The sequence below is a fragment of the Artemia franciscana genome, unplaced genomic scaffold, assembly GCF_032884065.1.
Source record: "Artemia franciscana unplaced genomic scaffold, ASM3288406v1 Scaffold_805, whole genome shotgun sequence".
NCBI lineage: Eukaryota > Metazoa > Arthropoda > Branchiopoda > Anostraca > Artemiidae > Artemia > Artemia franciscana.
Window position 1 is genome coordinate 317,541 of NW_027068063.1, and position 27,933 is coordinate 345,473.

The 27,933-nt window shown below is 35.6% G+C and overlaps 1 long non-coding RNA gene across 2 annotated transcripts; it reads right to left on the reverse strand.

Annotated features, from left to right (window-relative positions):
- On the reverse strand, nt 1–27,845 carry LOC136043671 (uncharacterized). Of its 2 annotated transcripts, none has more exons than XR_010621684.1 (4): nt 27,722–27,845; nt 14,908–15,045; nt 9,672–9,810; nt 1–448 (listed from the first exon to the last, which is right to left on the reverse strand). It is a non-coding gene; the product is annotated as an uncharacterized LOC136043671 (long non-coding RNA). The 2 variants fall into 2 exon arrangements; XR_010621683.1 differs by having other exon boundaries at nt 27,671–27,828.
- Between the last annotated feature and the right edge of the window lie 88 nt (nt 27,846–27,933).

Genomic DNA, 27,933 nt, shown 5'->3' on the forward strand with positions numbered 1-27,933 from the left:
TGCAAAGAAGCAATATTTTATTGATTTAATTTCTATTAAAATAAGCAAAAAAAAAATGGTCTTGGATGTTGAGTCAGGAAGGGGTTCCTTGGCAGGAGCAGAGGCCACATAATTGCACAGCTTCAATGAGCAGTAAATTCGTTAGGTGAAGGATGAGCAAAAAATAAAATTGATTAGAAATTTTTTTAGGGTTCTATTTTTTTGTAAAATATGAAAAGGTGAGAGAAAGAAAAATACACGCGAATTTTACTGAGATTATATTTAACTTTAGGTTTAGAACCCTTGATTTTTTAATTTATTTAAACTTTAAAATTATGTGAAACCAGTTCTATTGCACACTGCCTTTTTCTGTAAAAATAAGCGCCATTACACAAAAAGACGAAAGAATGCAACAGATTGGCTTATACAGATTGATTAGAAATTTACTGCCCAGCAGCTACTTCATTACCTAGAAAAGAAGAGGAACGTCAATCATTTACAGACAATAAATACTATGTTTTTCCGACCTAAAAAATTTATAAAGAGATAAATTTTGAAGACTGGCTAAATATATTACAAGAGCGAAAACCTCAAGGTGGTTGGGATGCTAGGTCAAGACCTTTTTTCCCTTACTATTAACAAATCCCTTTAGACTTTCCTGGCTCATTTTGTTATGTAGAAAAGCACAGAGACAAATGCGTTCCTTCAAATTCAATTAGCAAATATAAATTAAGTTTGTTTTTGTAACACAAGATTTTATTCCAACAAAACGGCTATCACAAGCCCAAAAGGGCCGAATTCGCTCTTTAGTGTCAGCATAAAAAGAGCGCTAAGAGTTCATATGACGCTTGTGACGAAGTCGGAAGAGCCAAGAGAACATATGGCATGAGCTCTAGCAAAATTCTAAGAATCAATAGACTAATTTAAAGGATATCAGAGGCTTAATAAAGGACAGGATTTAAAATGAGCTCTAAGACATGCGCTACTTCTAAATTCATTAAGATTTGATCACCCATTTGTACCAAGTTTCATGCCACCTGGTTTCATCTCTCCTCTCTATGAGTTTTCCAAGATTTTCTTTTGTCCCCTCCAACTCCCCCCAGTGTAACCAGATCTGTTTGGAATTTAAAATAAGACCTCTGAGACATGAATTCCTTCTAAATATCAAATTTCATTAAGATCAAGTCACCCGACCCTAGGTTACCAAGTACCTCAATTTTTCTAATTTTTTCGAATCAACAACCGCCCCCCCAGAACTCCCCACAAAGAGAGAAGATTCAGTCCAGTTGTGTCAATCACGTATTTAAGGCTTGTGCTTATTTTTCCCACCAAGTTTAATCCCAATCTCTCCACTCTAGGCGTTTTCGAAGATTTCCTGTTTCCCCTCCAACTCTCCCCAATATCACCGGATACGGTCGGGATTTTAAAATAAGACCTCTAAGACACGAGTTCCTTTTAAATATCAAATTTCATTAAGATCCGATCACCCAGTCGCAAGTTAAAAATACTTCTTTTTCAATTTTTCTTCTCCCTCCAGCCTCCTAGATGGTCGAATCGGGGCAACGACTGTTATAAAGTCAATTTGAGTAGGTCCCTGACACGCCTACCAATTTTCATCGTCCTAGTACGTCTAGAAGCACCAAACTCGCCAAAGCGCTGGAAATCCCCCCAACTCCCCCAAAGAGAGCGGATCCGGTCCATTTATATCAATAATGTATCTAAGACTTGTGCCTATTCTTCTCACCAAGTTTCATCCTGATCTTTCCACCCTAAGCGTTTTCCAAGATTTCCAGGTCACTCTAAATATCAATTGTTTGACCCCAAAATTGCATACTTCCAAAAAAGCTTTTGCACACTTTTTTGAATTATTTTTTTTTAATTTCCTATCACTTTAACTTTTTTCACAACAAAAAGGCCTTACATTTATTTCAGGGCTCCTGAATTTGTAATACGGACATATTAAGGTCTTTTTGGTATGGTTGATGATTGCTAGGGCGTTCAGAACCAATGAAATACTGCCACTTCTATTTATCTTAGCCCAAACCAATATGTTTTAACTTGTTTGCATTGAACTACAGTTTATTCTTAGCTGCCCAATTTTAAATACACCAGTCTGTTAATCTTCAGTCAATATTATCTTGTGAGACAAGATAACATGTCTGGAATATGATTTTTGACTTTTAAAGCCAGGTAAGGCCTTGAGGTAAAAGTCACTTCAAACTTTACAGCAAAACCTTTAAAAATAAAAAAAATCGTTGTACTTATACAGCTTTTGAAATTTATTTAGCCTTGTTTGAGTTTTTTTTTGTTTTACCACTCTTTGTTGAATAAATATAGAATACAGACCTTGCCCTGCTGCCTGAAGGGCTCAAAGATTAATACACTTTGCTCTATAGGTAATGTTACCTGAAAGCAAACCCACTTAACAGATTATTAGTCTTGTTGAAAGGGGGATTTTTGAAAGCTAAAAAATAGATTCTCTTCTCTAATAATGACAAAGAAACAATATGTAATCATTGGAATCTTACTATATACAGTAATATACACTTTAGAGCACTTGGAACAAAAGTAAACATTTACCAAAGAATCAAATAGTATATAGCCAAACCCACTTTACACATTATTAGACTTGATGAAAGGGGGATTTTGGAAAGCTAGAAAATGGATTCTCTTCTCTAATAATGACAAAGAAACAATAGGCAATCATTGCAAACTTACCATATACAGTAATATACACTTTAGAGCACTTGGAACAAAAGTAAACATTTACTAAAGAATTAAATAGTAGGTAGCCTATCCCTTATTTGTAGGTCAGTAATTTAAATGCCCTAAATCAACCTAATCCCTTTCTACAGGAGGTTTATCACCATCTCAACGTGCTTGATAGCCTAAGTCTTTTTTGGCCCCAGATTCATTCCTAAATATTTCATACCAAACTCAACTACTTTCCAAGGATATCTGGATGTCCCCCAATTGGAGTTTTACCCAAGCTGAAGATGCTTAACCAAATTCTACCTGCTTAGTTAACCTAGGGCTGGTCTAAGCCAAGTATATGATATTGAATCACAAGGTTGATGCATGTTAAAACAATATAACCCCTCCCTGAACTAAGTAAAAACTTACAATTTAAAGAGAATAAGATGACAATCAAAAGCTGACTATGATGCAAGACTTATTTAATTAGCTCATTAGGGGGGTATGTTTGCAGTTGAACCAACCAAAAATCTGCATATTAAGTAGAATTATTTCTTCATCTAATACTGTTAGGCATAGATGTTTATTTAGCGCTGCCTATAGTAATTGCAGAAAGATAACGTGGCATTTCGGAAAGTATGGACAATATTCTAAGAAATTAGATATTATAGTCTTTGAAGACCATAACATTTTTATTTATAAATATTCTTTTTCAAACACATGCATTCCTACGAAAGAATTGTTAGGTCTTTCTGATTAAAATGTTGTATGAACTATTTTCAGGGGGTATATATACACAGCCTATAACATACCTCTTACCCCACATGGACATTTGTAACCACACTATATTTTCTGACGCACTTAATAGCCTATGGATGCTATCAAATATATCATCCCGGATCAATATCGCTATCCCCCCATAATGTCGACCATTACTCGATTTATTTCTCACTCTTTCAAAAACATTATACCCTTCAACACTTAATGGGTTTTTCCCATCACTCCATGTTTTTACTAGTCCAACTATATCTTTCTTGTAATTTTCAATACACGCTTCCTTCAACAGACCACTTAGTTTTGTCGATGAAAACCCTTGTATATTCCAATGCACCATACGTACTACACTTTCACTGGAATTTTCACTATGGCCCCCCGTTTCCTATTCATCACCAATAGTTACTATAGTCCCTTGACTCGGCTGTTCTCTTGACACGCTTTCACCATCTCTTGCCCTCACCTCAAGACCACTGCCCTCAATTGATGCTTCCTGGTTGAGCACTCCCACTAATGGTGACTTTCTGATAGGCTGATTTTGATCGTCACTTTGACTTATTATCCTAGCATGATCGCGTTTGGCCCGTGGTTCAGGCATCTTGGGCATCTTTAAAGCAACCGTAGTTTTCGGTGCAATAACTGCCATTGTGGTTCGAATTTCCGTGTTTGGATCGTCCAATTCATTTTCATTGGCTGAAAAATATCCTTGCAAGCTACCTGTACATGCTAACCTGCTACGCATTGAAGTCTCATGGTCAAGGGACTGACGGCTCTGACCTTGAATTGAAAAAAAAGAAAGAAAAAGAAAGCAAGTGGTAGTCATTACAACACTCTGAGGATTGCTTCCTGTGTCATGATTGGCCTGCGCTTTCATTATTGTCTTGAAAAAATTTCAATTTTTTCAGAAAAAATAACTTTTTTTTTACTTTTTAGCTTATATGGAAATAAAAGTATTTTTTCAATATTTTCAAGGAGGCACACTCGTGCCTCTATAAAGAGGCGACACACGACAATGTTAAGCGATCTTCGGTTCCAGTGGTCGCAGACGGATGGGGAGGGATGCATTTCGTAGCCCGAGCTCCAACTAAGAAACCTGCAAAATTTCACCCCCCTCCAACTTTTTCTTCATGGGGAAAATCTGGTCGAAAGTTTCGACCTGTCAACCCAAGCCCCCCTTTAACCTTGTTCGATCGGGCTGAAATTCACAAGTTAAGGTCCCCTAGGGCCCAGGAGCTTATCCGCGAAATTTCAGCTTGATCCGATAACTCCTTCCCTGTTTTCCAGAAACCACCCATTAGCTATGATTTCTCTCCATAAGAGCCCATGTTAATTTGAAATTTTTAAAAGCTATTGCGAAGTTATGTTTACACACATGCAAGTTATTAGCTCAGTTGGTAGAGCGTGAGATTTTTAATCCTCGGGTCAAGGGTTCAAGTCCCTTACGGGCGGTTTTTTTTCACAACATCAAAAAAATTTTGATAACACCTGGACAGCTTATCATTTGAGAGATAACAGAATATTAGCTTCTTATGAGCAAAAGAAACATTTCGGTCATTCTATCTATTTTTTTTCTATTTTATACAATGATTTAAAAGCGGGGGGGGGGGGAGGGGGGGGGGGGGTTCCTCTCCTAATTCCTGTACGAGGAGTACTCCTGTACGAGGAGTACGGGAATTATTAAATTACATCCACCATGGATTGTAGAAAAACGTACAGAAATAATATGAAAAAAACTTCGTTTTCTTAAAGAGTTAAAGAGGCTGCGTCCCAAAGTCGAACCTTAAAACGTACAGGAATTAGAAGAGGCAGTTGGGGGGCTGGCGCCCCCCAAACCCCCAGCTTTTAAAGACTCTTTTGTACAGGTTTTTTGTTTTTTTGCTAACCCCCCGCTCTTGGCTTCGGAAAGGCCCTCTTTTAATTAACAAAAAATTGAAATGAATGAATAATGGAATAACTTCGAAAAATGTTAAACACAAGAGGACAGGAGAACCATTGCGCCGAAACTAGTAATTAGTAACAATGAAGTCCCCCAACAAAAAAAACCTGTCCAAAAGAGTCTTTAAAAGCTGGGGGTTTGGGGGGCGCCAGCCCCCCAACTGCCTCTTCTAATTCCTGTACGTTTTAAGGTTCGACTTTGGGACGCAGCCTCTTTAACTCTTTAAGAAAACGAAGTTTTTTTCATATTATTTTCTAATAATAACAACAATTTCTTCCTTTAAAAGCCCTGAGGCCATGGCAATACGCAACTCACGTCTAATTAATTCACACTCCATAAACAAAAGCATTGCACAAATTACAAAAATATGTTTCTGTGCTCTATTGCTATCCTGTGTGGCAGTGAGAAAAAATTCTTAATTTTTGTGTTTGAGGATAAAGGTATATAAAAATACTCTTTTTAGTTGGGTAAATCTTGCAGGAAAGAACAGTAAATATTTTTGTGTTTCATCCTCGATTTATACTTTATACTAACAAATATTGCTTAGCCAAAACTTCCTGCTGGGACCAACCCTGCCTCTATTTGAAAGAATCAGTGTCCATAGCTTTGCTTGTACGTGACGAATGTCATACCAGTAAACGCTTATGTTTTCATAAGACCTAATCTATGATCTAAAATGATGAAGTCAGCATTTTAAAATCTCTAAAATTAACAGTGTTGTAACTGCCTTTGTTTATGTGATAGGGCATTAGATTTTTCTGTCCTAGTCACACTGTAGCCTCTGTTGACAAGTGATGATTTACGAATGATCCAAGTTTTTTGAAGAATCTAACGTCACTTGAACTTACAGAATTTTACGTCACGGAGAACTTACCACAGCAGGGGAAAATCCTTTTTTGCTGCAATGACATGGCTTGCTGCCAAAAATTATTATGTATCCTCAAGCTTTTTTTGAAATATCAACCTCTAGCCTACATTCCGCTTATAAAGGGGACTCACCTTTGTTAAATTTGGATAAACTTTGTGGTATAAATATGAAACCTTCAAAAATTGATCTATACTGCAAATAAGGGTAGCACTTTTGTTTATGACTACATCCAAAGCAAACCTTATAAAATTCCGAAAACTATTTTAAATAACTATATTTTAAGTTTACTTTCGTTAAGTATATTTTAGTTAACCTTAGTTAAGTATATAGTTAATTATATTTTAAATAAGTGTATATTTTAAGCTTACAGAGTCATTCCACTGACCCCCGTCCCAAACTAAATAACTGGTCACAACTGGGAGTGAACCTGTGCCCCTTGGACAAAAAATTCCCACACCAGCGCGCCAACCACTTAGCCAGGACGGCTAAAATTTAATAAAGTTAATTTCAAAAACTTATGCCTTATGTCTCCAATCGATGAAGTTACGCTTTAAAGTCGATCATAGCTCAACTCATCAAACTTCGCAAGCGATATATAACTGGTCTATAATTTGTATAATGAGTAGTGCATAATTTGTATATTAAGTGTAGACACATAAAATATAGTATAGAAATATAATTTATAGTGATATATAAAATATATATTTATGTAATAATATAAATTATATGATATGATGTTTATATAATATAATATAGTGATATAATAAGTGTATAGTGATAAATAGCGCATAATAAAGTAGTGCATAATTTTGTTCACTGTCAGTTGTCACTTATTTGGCCCAAGCATTAGAGATGGCGTTTGCTGGCAAGCTCACCGGTTATAACAGCAGTAGGCTCATAGATCACAGCTAGTGCCTTAATATTTTGGATATTGTTTCTTGTTTTTGCAAGACTGTTCTCCTAAAATCGAGTTTTAAAGCCCGCTTATGGGCAAAGTAAATATTGTGGTGCTATAAAGTACGATGTTTGTGGGGCACAGTCGTAATATAAGTATAGTGTAAACCGAATTGGGTGTTTTCTTTTAATTTGCGTAAGGCTATTCAAAAACACAGTATCACTCAGCCAAATTCTGAGAGTTGGCCTAAATTAAGAAAATAAGAGCCTTTAATGGAGGCGCACAAAATTTCAAAAAAGAAGAGCAGAAGCAGACATTCTAAAATAAACACGGTTGTCAGATTGAAAAATTAAAATTTCAAAGCATAAAAGTTTTTCTTGCTAAAAAATATTAATTGTAAAAGTTGCTGTAATTTGGCTGATTTATTAATTCTGGTAAGTCGAAATTTACCAATTTTCGCTTCTGATTTATAGAACCTAAAACCGATTTACGCTTCTGGTTAGCCGAAAGCACAAAAAAACTGTCCAACTATCGGGAAATTTTACAACATTAATTGAAAACTGCAAAAATATGGCGCTTTTGGGAGGGAGATTGAACAGAAGGCAGTATTTTGAGTACTTATTATATATTCGAGCACCTTTTGTTCCATTGACTAATTTATAAAAGTTTGACAATAGCTTTTTTTCTCCAAGAAATGACAGAATAATATTTTGGAGTTATGGTGATACGATTTATGGCTATATCACGATTTTTCTTTTCTTTATATTAAACGTTGTCATTAATGAGAAATTTTCCTTAAAAAATATCTAATTCGGCTTTATCTTAATGATTATTGTTTTGTTCTTCTTGTTTATTAATTGCCTCTTTCATTTGTAGATGCAACGGGTGAAGATGGAAGAGATGTGTCAAGCGGAAGCCAATCGTACAGCGTTGCAAGCCATCGGCCTTAGGAAGAGGCCAAAATTAGAAGCGGGAGCAACCGGAGTCACTCAGGTATTTTTTTTTACATTTCAATATAATTCATAAATATCATCTCCGTGAAACTAAATCCTAAATTTGTGTTCACTCAATGAAACACTCTAAAAATGATAGCATTCGACGTTTTCGAAAACGAAACGGTTATCGAAAACGATAACTTTCGTTTTCTTCTTTTTATTGTTCCGCTTTATTCTTTTTTTGTGTGAGAGGGGAAAGTAAAATTATTATTATTGTTTAAGAAATAAACTAAAAAGAATAGTAACAGATGCAAAGAAAAATATTTATGTCAGAAAATAAAGCATTTCTTTTCTAGTTTTGATTTTTTTTTTTTGTATATAATTATAAGGGTTTTATTTAAATAAAACCAACACATCAACCGCCAGAAGTAAACGTCTTTTGGTGTTACACCCTTTCAGAGAAATGTCTAAGGGTGAATGTTTGATTGGCTCCTCTTTCCGACAGTTAAGTTTATAAAAGCAGGTGTAAGAAGATGGAAAGTTAAACCTGAATAGCTATTTGAAAGTTCGCTTTTTTTCTGCGATGGAATATACCACGGCCTTATATTTGATTTTTTTTTTTCATAACTACAACACCAAAATATGACTAAAAATTAACTATTTTGGTTAGTTTATTTTAAGTTTGTCGTGTCTAAATCCTAAGACACACTTTCCCGTACTTCGCGTTTTCGTTGAAGTGTCTTTTTTTTCTACGACGTTTGGCCTTTCAAACTGCCAAAAAATAAACGCCTTTGCGTTCTAAAAAAAAGGAATGACTCGCCCCAATAGTAACCAAATTCTAAGTAATTTCGATAATAATTAATACATTGGTGAAAGAATTGGCTTCATATGCTTGTTCCAAATAAATAAAATTAATTAGATTGATGTTATCCATCAAAAGCTACGAGTCTGAGAAAATATGTCACATTTTCTAAATGGTTGAATTACCTCTAAAATTAAAGCGACATTAGCGAAAATCACATCAGATTCAGCATACAAGAGAACCCTGTTGTTGAGGTTTCAACCTCCTATCTAAAAAATATAGAATTTTGTATTTTTTTCCATTTACATAAATAGATTCAATTAAAATTCAACTGTTCTAAAAAAAATTCCCTGTTCTAAAAAAAAAAAAAAAAAAAAAAAAAAAAAAAAAAAAAAAAAAAAAAAAAAAAAAAAAAAAAAAAAAAAAAAAAAAAACTGGCATCTAGCGTTTGCTGTTCCTTGGAATGCTTAAATATAGTAATAAGACAAAATTATTGTAACTGGCAGCGTAAGCGTAGTGATAAGTGTCTTATTTCAATCTCTCTCTCTCTCTCTCGCTAAAAAAAAAAATTAGAAGAAAATAAAAATTAGAAGAAAAAAGCCAATAAACGCAAACTGCTAACTGGCGTTGGTTATTTATTTCGACACTAACAGCTTTCCACTCTTATAAAGTAACCATACTCTGTAAATTTCGTTACATGGTACCTTTGAAGCGGGTAAGCGGGTAAACACTCACATCGCTACTAAAAAATTCAAAGAAAATAAAGAACTAAAAATACATAAACTAACCAAACAAGCGGGTGAAGACCTGGAGGGGGTGGTGAACACGGATCCACCGGATTCGTCATGTCATAATAATCATCCATTACCACAGGGAGTTTCCGCTGTTCAGCTACTTTAGGTGCCGCCGTGGGTCGTGTGAGAGAATCTGTTGAGAAATTATTACAACTTAAGCTTCGTAACGGGGGAATAGTAAAAATATAAAAAAGGTAAAAAGGGGAATAGGAATAGTGAATATCAACTATATGAGTATTTTTTTTTTGCTCTAGAGCAATGTGATTAGATTTCCGTAGCCACAGCTTCATGTAGACTTCTGAATATAGATTTCAGGAAATCTATATACGTTTTCGTAGCCATAGATTTACTGAAGTAATAGACTCGATTTGAGCCAAAAAAAAATAATTCGAATCAACTGGGTGTACCGAAGACAAACGGTAGTACATAAGAGCGGAAACTGACGTTCAGTGAAAAAAAAAAAAATTACTGGCATCTAGCGTTTGCTGTTCCTTGGAATGATTAAATATAGTAATAAGACAAAATTATTGTAACTGGCAGCGTAAGCGTAGTGATAAGTGTCTTATTGATCTCTCTCTCTCTCTCTCTCTCTCTCTCGCTCTCTCTCTCTATAAAAAAAAAAAAAAAAAAAAAAAAAAAAAAAAAAAAAAAAAAAAAAAAAAAAAAAAAAGCCAATAAACGCAAAATGCTAACTGGCGTTGGTTATTTATTTCGAAACTAGCAGCTTTCCACTCTTATAAGGTAACCATACTCTGTAAATTTCGTTACATGGTACCTTTCTAAAAAAAACACACAAAAAAAACACCAAATACTACCCTGCTATAAAAAAAATAATAAAAAACCTAAATTTGAATTTTGATGTGACATTCAAATTCAATAATTTACGCAGAACTTCCAAACTTCACTTCCATTTTTTTTACCATTTTAAAATTAATTGAAAGATATATTAAAATTCTACATAATATTTTTGATATATTTAACTAGAAGAAATGGAAGAGCCTGCATTATATACTAACCGCTTATTAGCATTTATGATAAAAACGTAAAACGAAGTCGAGTTGTTATTGTGTTCCATTTCGAATACTTTTTTTTAAGTAAAGCAGACAAAATTAAATTAAACGAGCTACAGACAAAACACTACCTAGATCGGGTAGATTAACCCTATGTTACTAATGTGCATTTGGCTCCTGCATTGGGAATATTTTGTCAGAGCTGCTGGAAATATTCCAACGCCATCTAAGTTTGATTTCAGAAATTATTTGTGTAATGCAAGATATATTTGCCACTATTACCTATGGAAAATTGAAAATTTTCAGCCGAGCAGATGTTATCTGTTTTTGCACGTTTCAGCGTCACGACCACTGAATAGTAGCGCTGGAACATTTTAACAAAGCAGACGTTATCTTTTTTCTCTTCTCCATACTGAAATATATATCCATTACGGAAAATCAAAATTGTGAGTACATATGTGACGAGATATGGAGCATGTGAATTGATAAAAAGGAAAAAACACGCACTCCGGCAGAAGAGCATGCAATTGGCATTTAAAGTCATTCAAATGCGTTATAAATTCTATCAAAGCTGATTTCACCACACTTAACCCATTTTTTTCACGAAAACAAACGTAAACAAACATTGTGCTGAAATCTTCGAATACAGAACATAAAAATTAGAGGAATTTTAACAATGACTTTTTACCAACATTTAAAATGGATAGGCAATCAATCGCAAGCGTTATTTACCAATCTGATTCAACCAGACAAAACCAAGATTCTTCTCCGAAACCAGGTTTAAACAAAGATTTTACAGAATTTTTCAAATATAGGGTATGCGAATTTGATAAATAGAGAAAAAAAAACAATTCAGCTATTATCTGCTCTAATTCAATCAAAAGCTGACCCAACTAGTCGATTTTTTTCTGAAACCGAATTTTAACACAGACTTTACCAAAAGTTTCAAATACAGACTAAACGAATTATAAGATAAAAAATAAGAGATTGCACATCGAAAAAAGAATGCATCACCATCACTGAGAATGGGTGGGCAATCAATCGCTTCGGTTTAGCTGATTAACCCATATTTGAACATATTTTTTTTTTCTGAAGGCAAATTTTTGCAATTTTACACAAATTTTCTAATATGGAGTACACAGATTAGAAGAAAAAAGAAATCTCTTGTACCCCAAAGAGAAATCGAAGTACCAAGAGACGGGAAATCATTCACTTTGCTTAGAGATGATTAAATCAAATTTGTCCAAAAATTTTGGAGAAACTGAATTTTAACAATCATCTTACAAAAATTTTAAATTAGGACCTTATGTATTAGAAGAACAAAAGAAGAATGTGCATGCCGGAAAAGGAAACGCATCACCACATTTAGAACATAGGGGATGGGGGGCAATCATTTGCATGCATTAATCAGTGTTACCTAATAAGTTTGATTATTTATCCAAAGCCAAGTTTCAGGAAATTCATGACCCAGTGTGATGCCCGCTTTGAAAGAATTATTTTGGCGATTGCCATCGCCAAAATACCGAACGGTAATAAACTAAAACAAAAAGCTGTGAAAAACAAACAATTGGTTTTCTATATAGCCCAATATCTAAACTCTTAAGTCTATTAATAATAGTATATTCGGTTAACTTCTAAATCTAAATTGTCCAGCTTTTGAGACAGTAAAATTATAAATAGGCATATGAATTTCTTTTATGAAAGACACTTTAGGAGGAAAATAGGACAAAACTCAAAAGGCAAAAAACGCGGGAATTAAATAGAAATATGTAAGAGGTTATCGGACAAATCATAAGCATATACAGACTTGTGGCAGGTGAGGGAGGACAGGGACACAATCCAGTGGAAGTTCCTTTTTAAGAATATGATAGAGCTAAATGATACTTCTGACTTTTTGTCGCGCCTATGATCGGATATACTTCAGAAACAGTTGAAAATTTTGGCTACTAGTAATTCAAGATTATAAACAAACATAATAAAACTTAAACACGTAACAGCTTAAACACAACAGCGTAAACAGCTTTCAGCTTAAACGTTTACTTGATGTTAAATCAGTTTAATCAGTTTCAGTTTAAATATTTACTTTAATATTTTTCAGTTTACTTGATGTCATCCTTCAGTTTACTAAAATAATATTTTGGAATAAATATAAATATCATATTTTGTTTTGTGTTTTCAGTAATGTATTGTATTCAGTGAGGTATACAGTTTTGCGCAATTCTAGAAATTTAGGGAATCACCAACAGTTAATTCTTTTGAACTACATTTATATAAATACGTTCGATATGTTGAATGTTCGTATGTTCAATGAACCACGACGCAATAATTTTTTTTGTTGTTTTAAAGCTTAATTTTGCTCTTCATTTCCGTCAGAGAGAGAGAGAGAGGGTGGAGTCACAAAAAAATGAATACAACCAAATGTAGTAGAATAAGAGATACAAAGAGTAAGCGTACCAGGGTGATATCATTGCCACTTTTAAAAAATATCCCTTGAATCCCCAAAATCCACCTTACTAAGGGATAAAACTAAAGAATTATACAGCTGAGTACGAAATTCCCCGTACTTTATGTTCTAGTTTACTTCCAAGTAGAGCTCTAGTTTATAACTCTACTTTTTAGTGTGATCTACTACTACCACTACTAACAACAACAACTGACCGCAGCACCAAGCCGCCTGAGACCAACACAGCTACGCACGCTCCTTCTCCATCCCAATCTATTCAAAGTCTCCCTCTTTACACCCTCCCAGGAAGTTCTCTTTTCCTTTAAATCTTTCTTCATGACATCTTCCCACTCCAAACGATGACGACCTGCTCTCCATTTAACCCTAGACGGTTGGCCGAAAAGGACAATCTTCGGAAATCTGTCATCTTTCGTCTGCAGAAAGTACCCTAGCCAATCAACTTTTCTCTCATTATAGCCCTAGAAAGTGGGATTGAACCGCACTCTTCGTATAGCCTACTGTTTGAAATACGGTCAGTCAGCCAGGTACCCAGAACAATCCGTAGACAATTTCTCTGGAAAACAAGTAGCAAATCTTCATACGCCTTTTGGAGCGCCCATGCTTCAGAGCCATATCTGACCACTGTCATCACTGTAGCCTCAAATATTCTAAACTTGGTTTGCATACTTATCTTTTTATTCTACCAACTATTTTTTAACTGTAATCGAGCCACACTATTTATACAATTTGTTGCTTGACATATGATCAGTCAATAGGTAACTTTTACTACCCGTAAATAATCAGACAAAGAGTTATGGCTAGCACATAATTTGACAGATTGCCAAATTATTGTGGTTTTTGGCAGTCAATCTGGGGCTAAAGAAAAAGAAGGTCGTCTCTGGGAGGGGTGGGGGCTAGGGAATGAGGCTTCGAATAAATTAGAGTAAAGGAGGAGGCAGCCCAGCTGTTTTTGTCCCAGGCGACTTCGTTCTGCAGAGGGTTGTTAGCAGTAAGTGGTAGCCGTAAGTGTTTTCAAAAATTTAGCTGAATCTAAATATAGTTGAACAGTTCACTAATATTCAAATTTTAACATATTAAAATGATGTTTGATTTAAGATTTCATAGTTCTAAATGGGAAACGCCAAAGGGAAATGATAGAAGCACAACTAGTTTTTAATTCAAGATACAAAATAATAGCCAAAAATCCCACTCCATAATAGCTAAAAAATAGCCATAATAGTCAAAATTCCGCTCTTCTTGGTTTTTCATGCACTTTGATTCCTTCCAAAATTAAACAAATGCTCAAAATAATAAATTTTCCACTCATGATATAGAAGGCTACATGATACATGGGAGAGTGGATATATATAAATAAATAAATAGGTTTAAAAATCGACAAATAAAGCAGAACATGTAAAGTTTTGAAAAGCTCCTTCAACATCTAATCTAAGTTATAGGTTAAAATTCGTTAATTATAATTTGTTAAAATTCGTTAATCTAAGGATATGTTAAATATTCGACAAACGATGCCAAACTTACAAGGTTTTGAAAAGCTCCTTCAACATCTAAGTTATAGGTTAAAATTCGTTAATTATAATTTTTTAAAATTCGTTAATCTAAGAATATGTTAAATATTCGACAAACGATGCCAAACTTACAAAGTTTTGAAAAGCTCCTTCCACATCTAAGTTATAGGTTAAAATTCGTTAATTATAATTTGTTAAAATTCGTTAATCTAAGAATATGTTAAATATTCGACAAACGATGCCAAACTTACAAAGTTTTGAAAAGCTCCTTCCACATCTAAGTTATAGGTTAAAATTCGTTAACAGCTGTTTTTGTCCCAGGCGACTTCGTTCTGCAGAGGGTTGTTAGCAGTAAAGGTAGCCGTAACATGCGACCAGATAGATAGTCTCTAAAAGAATGGCTGATTCGTCAAGGAGTGCTGTCTTCTTTTCAAATCAGAGTAAGGTTTTTTAAATCAGATACGCAGCAAAGAGCATGAAAATATATATATATTTAAATAAATATATATATATATTTAAATAAATAAATATATATATATATATATATATATATATATATATATATATATATATATATATATATATATATATATATATATCATGAAAAGAGAAATCACCAATGCAACAGCACAAACACATAAAAAAAAAAAAAAACACATGAAAGAGACAGAAGGAGAAAAGGAAAACTGTTTTCCTAAATTAGTGATTAATATAGACCAGCACTTGAATGAGGCCTTAACCCTACTCATCCATACAATCACATAGGTCAAACAGCATAGCCATACACAATCAACCATAAAGAATAATCCATGGACAGGCAGTCATGTCGTCAATAAGTATAAGTCGTCATTTACCAAACAATAGAAACAATAAAGACAACCCAACACAAGGGCTCATCAGGAGAATACACTTGCCTATAGGGTTTCGCCACATTAAATTCTCTACCCAGCCAAGTGTTGTGGCTACCACAGAATATCCATGGCATCCCCGTGTCAGGTATCATCCCCAAAATACATGCCTATAAATTAAAGGGAAATATAAAACAACTAAGTAACACCAAAACAAGCTTATCCTGTTAATATATCCCTCTTTTTAGCAACAATAGGTAAACTAAATATGATAAATTTTACCAAATCACAAATAATAACGCATTGCAAAAAACCTGAATGAACTAAACAATTATAGAATTCATCTTTACCATGTGGCTATTTTTTTAAAAAATCCGCTCTATTAGAAACACAATTCAAAATAAATGGCGCTGCGTCATCATTTCTCGAACCTCCGAAATTAGTTGAAAATTTCTTTAAGTATTTCCAGATAATTCTTTTTATATTTATTTAAAAGTTCGTTATAATGAAAACTAAATTTTTTAAATTTCCAAGTTAATTTATTTGCAGAAAAACCTTTTGATATCAATTTTTGGCTTAAGATTTTACATCTATTTTTAAAATCAATATAATTACTACAAATTACATACATATACTACAAATATATATACTGGCAGGGAAGATATTTAAGAGTTTCGGTTTTTTCTTCAAAATACACTATATTCCCTATTTTCACTTGCAGAACAATTTGGAAAATTTGAACATTTGACCCAAAAGTTGCCTTTCCCATCCGAAGTTCCTTGTGACTTTCTAACTTTCCTAGAAAATTTCATTAAAACTTTCCTTGTGACTTCTTGCTACCCCATTCGAGAACGTCCTGTTTTTCCACTAGTCCTAATTAGACAGCCAAAAAGCGCAATTTTCAGCAAACCCATCATCCCATATCTGCAAAACGAAACCCATCTTTCTCAATCACTCTTTATAATAGCCCTAGAAGGTAGGATCGAGCTATATTTTTGATACAGTTTATTGTTTAATGCCAGGTAACAATAACAGATCGTTAATATAAAAAAGTTCGTGGTAACGAACTGTAGTAAGGAGCGATCTGGTCAAACAGTTCGTGGTAACGAACTGTAGTAATGAGCGACCCGGCTCAGTAGTAACCGAAACTCTAATAAATAGAATGTTGATACAAATAGTTACATCAAAAGGATCGTATTTTAATGCTGATTTTAAATATATAAGTTTTATTAAGTTTAGTCTGATCCGTCAAAAGTTACGAGCCTTAGAAAATTTGCCTTATTTTAGAAAATCAGACCATCAGTTTCAGCGTATCAGAAAACCCTACTTGTGGAAGTTTCAAGCTCCTATCTACAAAAATGTGGAATTTTGCATTTTTTTGCCAGAAGACATCACGGATGCATGTTTATTTTTTTTTTCCCCCCAGGGGTGATCATATTGACTCAGTGGTCCTAGAATGTCGCGATGGCTCATTATAACGGAAATTAAAAGTTCTAGTGCTGGATTCAAGTGACAAAAAAAATTGGAGGGCACCTAGGCCCCATCTCACGCTCATTTTTCCCCCAAGGTCACCGGATCAAAATTCTGAGATAGCCATTTTATGCACCATAGTTAAAAAACCTATTAACTATGTCTTTGGGGCCGACATACTCCCCCAAAGTTCTCGTGGGAGGGGCTACAAGTTACAAACTTCGACTAGTGTTTACATATAGTAATGGTTATTACTATATGAAAAGTTTTTTCAACTGAAAGTAAGAGGCAGTATTAAAACTTAAAGCGAACAGAAATTATTACGCATATGAGGGGTTCAACTCCTCGTAATACCTCGCTCTTTACGCTAACGTATTTTTAGTAATTTCAAATATTTATTTTATGGCCTTTGTGATTCAGGGGTCATTATTAGGGAATGGGGACAAAATTTAAACCCAAAATTTTCCCCCAAAAAAAAATTAAAGGCCAAATCTCATTTATTAGCGAAGTTTCTTTCTTTTAAATCTAACTTTTCTTTCTTTAGTCTCGGCAAAAGTATCAATTATCTAAGACCATAGGTAGGCAAGCTTTGTATATGTAGGTGGTCCCATAACAATTTTAAATTCTTAGTCACCCTGCCCGAGACTCTAGGCAGGTGTGACTTAATAAAAAATAACAAACAAGGATTGGTCCAATAAGAGAGGCACAATTAGTCCCGCCGTTTACCCGTACCATTTAACCAAACACTTGGAAAACTACAAGTTCTGTGACTACCTTAGCTCTATGACAATCTACTTTAGTTCTATTGCCCTAGGAATGACGCATGGACAAATAATAGATAGACCTATCTATCTATTAACAAGTGAACTAACATCATTTTTAATAAATCCTAATAAGGGTGGTTCATGCCAGAATTGCCTCTCACTCAATTGGACTATCTGTCTTGGCTTTTCCTACAATTAGCCATGACTTGATTACCATAACTCTTTGATTTTAAACCGCAACAGCAACGCTTTAAGAAATTTATATTAAAATTTCTTGTGATATTTATCTCAATTTATCAGGAGTCAGCCCAATGGATGGTGGACCAAACCAACTTTTGGACCACACTGTGGTTTTTTGTGGATAGTGAAGTCCTCCCTTTGTAAGAGTGCAGACAGTCTGGTATTATAATATTATTTTTGTTAGTATTAAACCTTATTCCAATAGGCAATGCATAGAACACCCCCCAAAAAGTCCCCCCTGGACCATACCCAAGGATTATCAAAAACGTTCAACATCTTGGCTGGTCAGGCTCACTATCTCAAAGCTTACATGATGAATCAATGAATAACATATTGGTGAAAGTGGGGGCGTTTGTCACTATCCATGATGAAAATGAAATTGAATTTCAAGAGGTCCTATCAAGGAGCTCCAAAAAAAGGAAAAAAAATCTGGCTGATCAAAAATAACCCCTTGTCATGATCCAATTCCTCCTTCACAAAACCTTGGAATTTACTTTAAAATTTCTCCAGATACCCCTTTGAGATAAATAAGATAGCTTAATTAAGGGTTGCATTCTTCAAATTGTTAAAATCAATTTTCTCTTTAAACATCAACCATGATCGATCTCTACTAATAGCCCTCCAAATTGCTAAATCAGCAGAAATATTGCTGAATTTAAAATCTCTTCTTAACATCCCAATAAAATCTGTTCTATGGACTCCAAACCACAATCCAGCAAAAACAGTTGAGTATCCCTCCAGAAACACCTATTCTGGAGCTAAATGAAGGGCTCTCTGACAGAACAGGTAACCTGTACCCAGTTGCTGATGTCACCCAACTGAGTAAACCAGATGTCAATGGCCAAAAGTCAAGCAAGTCTTTCTTATTCACACTCAGAGAAGAATGCAATATCTTGGCCCAGATATTCCTTTTTGGACAAAGGAAACTCCATAAGCCCTAAAAGCCAAAACCAATCCAGTGCCAAAAATATTTAAAACTAGGACACACAAAAAACAAATGCAATAAATGAATTCCTATCCAAAATAATGTCCTAATTGCTGCATTACTAGACTTTGAAGAGGCATATGACAATGTTAATCACCAGATTCTTTGGTTAAACTTTCAAGTCTTTGATTACCCCCCCCCCCCCCACTTGTATCCTTTATAAAATCTTTCCTAGAAAATCGAAGTTCCATTGTTTTTGTAGGTTCACCCTTCTAACCAAAGGTCTTCCACAGGGTACAGTCCTGAGCTGCCTCCTCTTTTCCATATTTCTCTAGGACATGAACTTCCCACACACCAATTTACAATATGCTGATGATCTGGTATTATGGGCAACTGGCAAAACCTTTGGGATTGCACATTCAAAGTTGCAAAAATCACCTTTCCAATTTGAAAAGTTTTCTCAAAATTCTGATTTATCCATTGCACTGACCAATTTGAAAATCATCCAATTCCACCACAAGCAAAATAATCTTAATGCAAGGCTAACTCTAAATGGAATAATTATTCAAGAGGACAATCAAATAAGTTACCTAGGCCTCATGCTTGACCCAAAACTCAATTTCCACCTTCACATCACAAACAATTAAAAATTACAGTAGAAAAAATAAGAATAATAAAAAGACTACTATCAACACCTTGGGGCTGTCATGAGAAAACATTATTCAAATTTTGTAAATCACCTATAAGACCCCATATTAATTATGGCTTCATTGTTTATGGTGCTTGTGCTAATACCCATATGCAAAAATTGAATCAAAACAAAATGATATAATCCATCTCAGATTTGGTCTTAGGAAACCAACAAACACCAAGTTTCTCCTTACTGAGAGTGGATTATCAACATAAATGAAAGACAAAGATTTATATTAATTAATTATCTTACAAAAATTGAACTAATAGCTCTCATACTCTGCATAACTGGTTAAGAAATCTATCCATGTATAGAGGCATTGCAAATGATTATGTCAATACCCAGAAGAAATTCCCAGTGCCAAACCCCATTAGGGATATTCACCAACAGAGATTATCAGAGATGTTGTTACATAGGGATAATCCAATCCTATTGCCTTTCGTCAACAAGCACCTTTCCAAGATTTATCATAAAATTTTGTCTGGCTCAAATGGGCTAAATTTTAAAGTGTTATCATATCAGCTCCCTAATTCAAGTGGCACAGTTCCCTCTTTGCAGGTTTTGTAATTTTGAAAATGAAACAATTGACCATTGCCTATTTGAATGTAATAGGCTGACATCCGCACAGAATATTCTGCAATGTCAACTCTTAAAGTGCTTCAAACACCACAAATTTTCACTATCAGCCAAGAGTCTATCTCACTATACATGCTCCCAGAGCTCAGAAATCAGTATTTATCATCTTATATTTCATCTACTTTAATCAAAGGATCTACTGAAAAAAATCTGAGCAAATTTTAGATAAAGAAGAAGCAGCCAAATCAGTAACCCTGTCCATCACAGAGTAAATCAAAGGAAAAATGCTGAGTAGTCTTGACTGAAAAGCCTGCAACTGCCAAAGAAGAAGATTTCAAATATGCAAAATTTTCGACTTTCAATTTAGGCATCAAAGTTAGCTTTAAATTCAGAGCCATAATGGTTATTTGTTTGGTCATCCACTGAAATTTGACCAAATATTTGACTAAATGACAGCTGTTACCCTCTGACTAAGATATAACAGTGACAATCAATTATCATCTCTAACACAAAAAAAACCCTTGGTCAATTTTGTCTTACCATCTATAAAGTGATCCATACTCAGCTGCTGTTTATATTACCTTATATCTTTGAAGTGTATTTCTTATCTTTTTTATCTGGATTTGTAATTTTTTTAAACATTTGAAAATAAAGCTTATCTTGCATGGAATATATGTTTCAATACATTAGAAAATAAAACTAGTTTTTACAAAAAGTAAAATGATTTTTTTTTTTTAAATAAAGCTTCCAATAGTGTCTCCTCATTCATGCCCAAATGGTCAAATAAGATAATACATAAATCTTTGGTGGAACTTGTTGCAAAAGTTTGTTGCTTTTCTTTTGAAAAAGTTAATACCAATAATATTAACAAAAATTCAGAAGTGATTTTCAAAGAATGCAGATCTGCTAATATACCATTTTAACCATACTGCCAGTCAAGGAGCACCTACAGGTAAAGGAACCCACTAAGGATCCCAAATCTTGGCAGCTTGAGAAAAAACAAGTTCTACTTTTAACTGAGAATCAAAATGTTCAACATTTCATATAGGATACCATTTAAATTTTAAAATACACAATGAAAATAAATACTTATTTCGAAAATTGCATATATTTCAAAGGTATTAAAACAAGCCTAGATTAAGATAACAGATAGATATCTATATTCAAAGATGACAAGACATGCCTATGGTTTAAAAAAATTCTTTTGTGTAAAATAAGTAAAAATATTAAACACAAGTTATAGATAATCTTTCAACATATACTTTTAAAGAAAATTATAGATGTTTCAGAAAATTGGTTAGAAGTAATCAAATGTCCATGCTATTTTCTTGCATTGTTTTTCAAATCCAAAGCCACCCAATGTTAACAAAAGAGTGTATTTATTAAAAAATGCCTGATTGGAAGTGGTAGCATATTGAATATTGATTTCTTAACATGTTTCTTTCTCAATAGCCCCAAATGTGAACTAATACAGGGGGTCATCATAAAATATAGCTTATAGAGGCAATAAAAGCACTAGTCACAATAGTCAAATGTAAAAAAAAGCTTACTAATCCAAAAACTGTCCTTACTTTCATTGTTCAATGTAATTGTTTCATCATCAATTTTTATACATAAGATACTAGTAATAACTGAGTTTGGTCAATATCCTTCAAATTTAAATGAACCCTCTCATTATCTTGTAGGCTAGGCCTAGCAATTGATAAAAGGAAAGTTAAGATTGAAGTTTTATGACAGTCTAAGATAATGCCTCCAGTACTTAACAACTACTCATTTGGAAAATTTTTCATTGTTCATATTTTTGACTTATGAAGAGTGAACATATAGGTGCTTGATGCTTTTTTTAAACTTTATACAAATACAAAAATCACTCCTATTGTAGATTCAAATTTAAGCCCTTTAAACCTAACCTAACTTGAATTTGCTAACATTTTGAATATCTGTAAATTTAAATACTGCTTTGGATTGGAACCTCATGGGATATTTATCTATACCTTCTTTTGCTGGCTTTCATATTTCTAATATTTTATAGAAAACCCATATTTTAATTGAACATCAAGCATCGAGGAAGAAGAAAGCAGCATAATGTTGTAAAATTAAAAAATTGATGTATAATGAAATATTAAGTTTTGGACCAATGTTCTAAACCTTTTTTTTAACCAGAATCTAGAAATATTTGGTCATTTCCAAAACTTCAAAAAGTACTGAAATTTGAATTTGCAACAGAAGCAATAATTATATTTGTAAAGAAAATGTAAAAAGAAACATTTAGAGGTAGTTTCACTTTATTCTGAAGTCAATAGTATGAACAACAAAAAATTTACTTCCCATTCTTGGAAAGGCAGAGTGATTGAAGTGTCCCAGCACTGGTTGTCTTACCCTACTGCATACCAATTAAGGGTATATATTTGCAGATTAGGGGGATGGGGTGGGAATAAAGTTTATTTATGATGAAAGTACATGTTAGATTTGGATTCAGGCTGCAATTTCAGCTAGGGAGTGATGATGGTGATGCAATATGGCAACACCAGCTGTTTTTTGCTCTGTGAATAATAGTGAATTGTGGCGGATATAGAACACTAACCAAAGAACAAAATTGGCAAATATACTAAACCAAAACTGTAGAACCAGAAAAAAGAACTTTTCCTGTGTAATATGGACCAGTGTTAGACTTCCAGAACCGCGGTTGTGAATAAAAGTGCTGCCACCTACGAGTACGAACTAATTACAGACTTTTCGAGAAAAAACCACAGATGGCATCGCAGTCATCTAAGCGGAAGAAAGACAGTCCGATTAAAGGCCAAGACAAATGCTCAGCGTGCGCGGTAGCATTAGACCCTAACTCATCTGCCCTTGAATGTGATTCTTGTGAAAATTGGCTATGTATAAAGTGTTTGGAGATGCCCCTAGCTGAGTACAATCTTTTCACAAAGATGACAAGGCGAATTGGTTGCCAGTGGGTATGCCCAGTGTGCAAACTCAGGGCACCGCAGTCGTCCAATCAAAGTAACATTGGTAACCAAGTAAAAACCCTCCTTTCCGAGTTTGAAGATCGAATCACAAAAAAGTTTGATGATTCGTTTGACTTATTTAAGGACAGTATCACAAAAGAAATAAGCGAGGCAGTAAACCCACTCAGTGATCGGATCTCCAACATTGAAAGAGACATGGCATCTAAGTGTTCTGTTGCTGATGTCGATAGCAGAATTTCTAAACTAGTCGCGGAGGGAAAAGTTGGTACTGACCTAGAGGACCAAGTCCTAAAAGTGATGAGGCAGGATAGGGACAGACAACGCAGGAAACTGAACCTCATCGCTTACGGTGTCTCACCTACAGACGATGATACAAACTTTGTGATCCAGCACCTAGCCTCAGATTATAGTCTCCCCGGCGTCAAAATTCTGAACCTGAAAAGACTCGGTGCAAACAAACCACCCACCCAGCAAGTCCCAGACCGCCCTCCCCCGATTCTTTTTAGTGTTACAGACATTGCCACCAAGGTAAAGATCTTGAAAAAATCCGTCGAGCTGAAAGCAGACATACAGTTCCACAGCGATGAGTCCCGAGAGGACAGAGCTAAACGTAAGAGCGCTACAGAGGAACTTAAAAGACGGATTGCAAACGGTGAGACTGACCTCGGAGTACGGAACGGCAAAGTTGTTTCAAAAAACGGTCAGCGAGCTCCACCCCCAGCATTGGGGGCGATGGAGCACTAGATGCACAGCCAGACGAAAGACATGTAAATAGTAGTTTAGTGTCATTTAACAGTGTATTATATAGTAGTTCCATATCAGCTCAAGAACATTCATCGGAATGCAGTTTTGAAACTGCCAAATCTGACACTAGCTGCGTTCTTTCTGTTGAATCGGAATACAACTCGCCAGATTCTTATTCAACTGACGCAGCATCTAGCGAAGCAGACGAAAGTCCGTCATCCAACGATGACGTGCTAGTTCCAGCGGGCTCAGGAAGAAGAAGAAGCAGACAGAAACAAGTGATGAAAGTGTTGTCAACAAACATTGACTCCTTGCCAAACAAGCTGAATGAGCTAAAAGTGTTGCTGGCTCACGAAGATATAGACGTTGTGTGCTTAAGTGAAATTTGCCCAAAAAACTCTCAAAATAGACTGGAGGATAGCCATATTCAGATACCAGGATACACAGTCATTTCAAATCTGGACAGACCCAATGTGAGGAGAGGAGTTGCCATATACATCAAGTCAGCCTTGAAGGTAAATAACATTGACCTTTTCACAAGTGCCAATTATTTTTGGGTAGAGTCTGTCCTGGTTGAATTGACAGTAGGGTCTGAAAAGTTTAGAATTGGTGTGATTTACCGTAGCCCTTCCTCCCCCAGCTCCGAAGAATCATTTCAGTATGTGGCAAATATTATAAATGAAATGACAATATGTAACCCCAAAAATGTCATCATCACAGGAGACTTTAACATGCCGGACACCAGGTGGGTCGATGGTTTAGGCTTTACTCTTCAAAACAACTATACCAATCCAACTCTTGAAGCCTTTGCTGATAACCTGCTGGTCCAGACAGTTGAGTTCCCTACCAGACATAGAGATCATCAAACTCCATCTCTCCTTGATCTCGTTCTGTCAAACAACCCCAAAAAAATTATGTCAACAGCAAACTTACCCCCCCTTGGAGCAAGCGACCATCTTTGTATCCTGAGTGCAATAATCTTGAATCAGATACCAACCAACAAAATCAAACGAAGGTTTGTTGATTACAAGAAAATACGCCAGGACCTACAAGAGATTGAATGGGAAAACTCCTTGCAACAAGACACTGAAGCATCCTGGGAGCTTTTCAAGGACATACTACTGAGTCTTGAGTTGAAGCATACGAAAACTTACTTCTCAGAACGTCCCAGAACCCTTCCGTATATGTCACCACAGCTAAAAAAAGTCATTAATAAGAAAAAGAAAGCTTGGAAAAAGTATAAAAATTGTGAGAGTGCAGCCCATCTAGAGCAGTACAAAAAGGCCAGGAACAAACTGAGAAATGCGACCAGAAAAGCAACCATAAGATATGAGGAGTCGATAGCACTAGAGGCAAAAAACAATCCAAAAAAGTTTTGGAGATATGTCACTTCAAACAACCCAAGCCGCAGGTCGATCCATCATTTTACCTCCAGCGATGGAACCAAAATAACCGACCCATTGGTAATGGCAGATACCCTCAATCAATGCTTCTCGTCAAATTTCTCTAAAGACCCTGGATGCCCCCCACCGGATATGCCAACCACCCACATCAAACACCCTATGCCACCGATCCAGTTCACAGCTTGTGATACTTACAAGCGCCTAAAAACTTTGGACCCATCCAAGGCAAAGGGACCCGATGGCATCCATCCTAGGTTGCTGAAGGAGACCGCAGCTGAAATAGCGGAACCCCTGACAAGAATATTCCAGATGTCAATAGCTTCCAAAACTATTCCCTCTGACTGGAAAACAGCAAATGTCATGCCAGTTTTCAAAAAAGGACAGAAAGATAAACCACAGAATTACAGACCCATCAGCCTGACTTCTGTCCCATCAAAAGTCATGGAAGGCGTCTTAAATGATGCAATCGTTGCACATCTGGAAACTAACAGCCTGTTATACAATGGACAACATGGTTTCAGGAAGGGTCGCTCTGTGGAGACAAACCTAATTCAATCATATGACATAATCACCAAGATGATTGAGGAAGGCCTTCCAGTTGACGTACTCTTGCTGGACCAAGCCAAAGCTTTCGAGAAGGTAGTACACTCGTACCTGGAAAGGAAACTAGAGTTCTATCAACTCCACCAAGATGTAAGGGAATGGATTATCCAGTTTCTCAAGGATAGAATACAGAGGGTGATGATGTATGATGAGGAGGGGAATCAAATCATGTCAAACCCAACTCCAGTGCTCAGCGGAGTTCCGCAAGGAACTAAACTGGGACCTACCCTCTTCAACATGTTCATCAATGACTCAGCCCAGTCAGTGCAAAATGACCTTAAACTGTTTGCAGACGACTCGAAATTGTTTGGCCCAGTCGCAAACAACCAACAGTGCGCAGCTCTGCACACCCTCAACAACTGGTCCTCTTCCTGGTCCCTCGAGTTTAATGCTGAAAAGTGCAAAGTCCTACATCTTGGCCCTAAGAACCCAGGAATGACATATACAATGACAGATCGTACTGGGAAGCTCATAACTTTGGAAACTGTCACCGAAGAAAGAGACCTTGGGGTCATTGTTGATGACAAAATGAAATTCCATAGTCACAGCAGATACCTAGCTGCAAAAGGCAACAGGTCCCTTGGTCTCATCAGACGTAATATCACCAGTAGATCTCCCAGGACAATCAGGAAGCTATATACAGGACTGGTCAGACCGCAACTTGAGTACGGAGTCTCTCTTGCCGTTCCCCACTATGTTGTGGACAAGAAGATCCTTGAGAGCGTTCAGCGGAGGGCTACAAAACTACCAACCAAATGTAAGAACCTCTCGTACCCTGAACGCCTCAAGAAACTCAAGCTCCCAACCCTGACGTACAGGAGGAAACGCGGAGATGCAATCCTGACCCACAAGCTGCTGGAGAATGGTGTCACACCAGGGCTTTTTAATAAGTCGCTCTCTAGCCACACCCGGGGCCACACCAAGAAGCTCCAGCAACAAAGAAGCTCACAGAGAGAACGTTCCAACTTCTTCTCAACTCGTGCTGTTCCACTGTGGAATTCCCTTAGTGAAGAAACAGTTCAGTCCAAAACTGTTGACAACTTCAAAAAAGCAATTGACCAAGACTGGGCAGCAATGGAGTGGAAACTACACTGGGAGGCCAGTGGATCTACTCAACGGAACTAGACAACGCACTTCCACCTCCATCACTCAACCGGCGAATCTACAGGATGTTCACCCAACCTTATTCGCCGGCCAGTGCGATTTAAGGTAATTTAAGGTATAAATGTAAGGGTAAAATTCTAGTCCATTAACTTTCCAAGACAGCAAGAAGTCAATGGACTAGAATTTTACCTTTATCACTGTCACAAATTTACCTTGTTACATATTTATGGGGGAATAAAGTTCATTTCTGATGTAAATATAGGCCTATGTTAAATTTGGATCAGGATGCAATCCTGAATATAGATAGCCTATGTTTGTTCCTTAGCTACCTGTGTAGTCTGCTAATATAAACATTAACCATACATTTTCTATTGTTGCAAATACTCTCCTACCAGCTGGCAAAAATGTAAACGGTTTAACCCAAGCAAGAACAATAAATTACAACAAGAGCCTATGATTGTTATTTTAAATTACCTTCAAATTTAGGCTAGATATCAAATGAAGTCAATACAGAATAATCTCATTAATAGACATCATAAGCTACAGGCTTCACATTGAAAAGGCAATTTTATTAGCCTACTTAACATACTATCCATTATGCATAGCCTAGTAATTATCTTTTCTTTTGATTTCTATAGTGACTTAGAGTTGCAGACTAATTTAAAGAGACCCACCTTGTTAAAATATGGGTCTACATAAAGTATTCAAGCAAGTTTAACTATTACCTAAATGGAAATTTTCAGGTTCCGGTTGAGGAACCTGAAAATTTCTTTCACCAACCCCTTCTGACTCCTTTTAAAATGGCCGGCGGAATATGAGAACGTTGATGATGAAAATAATACACAAGATCGGTGTTGCATGAATATGTCCCCTAAGCACCCAATTATTTGTCATTTTCAGCCAGATTTTGTCCATACTTTGTCTAAATAATATATTA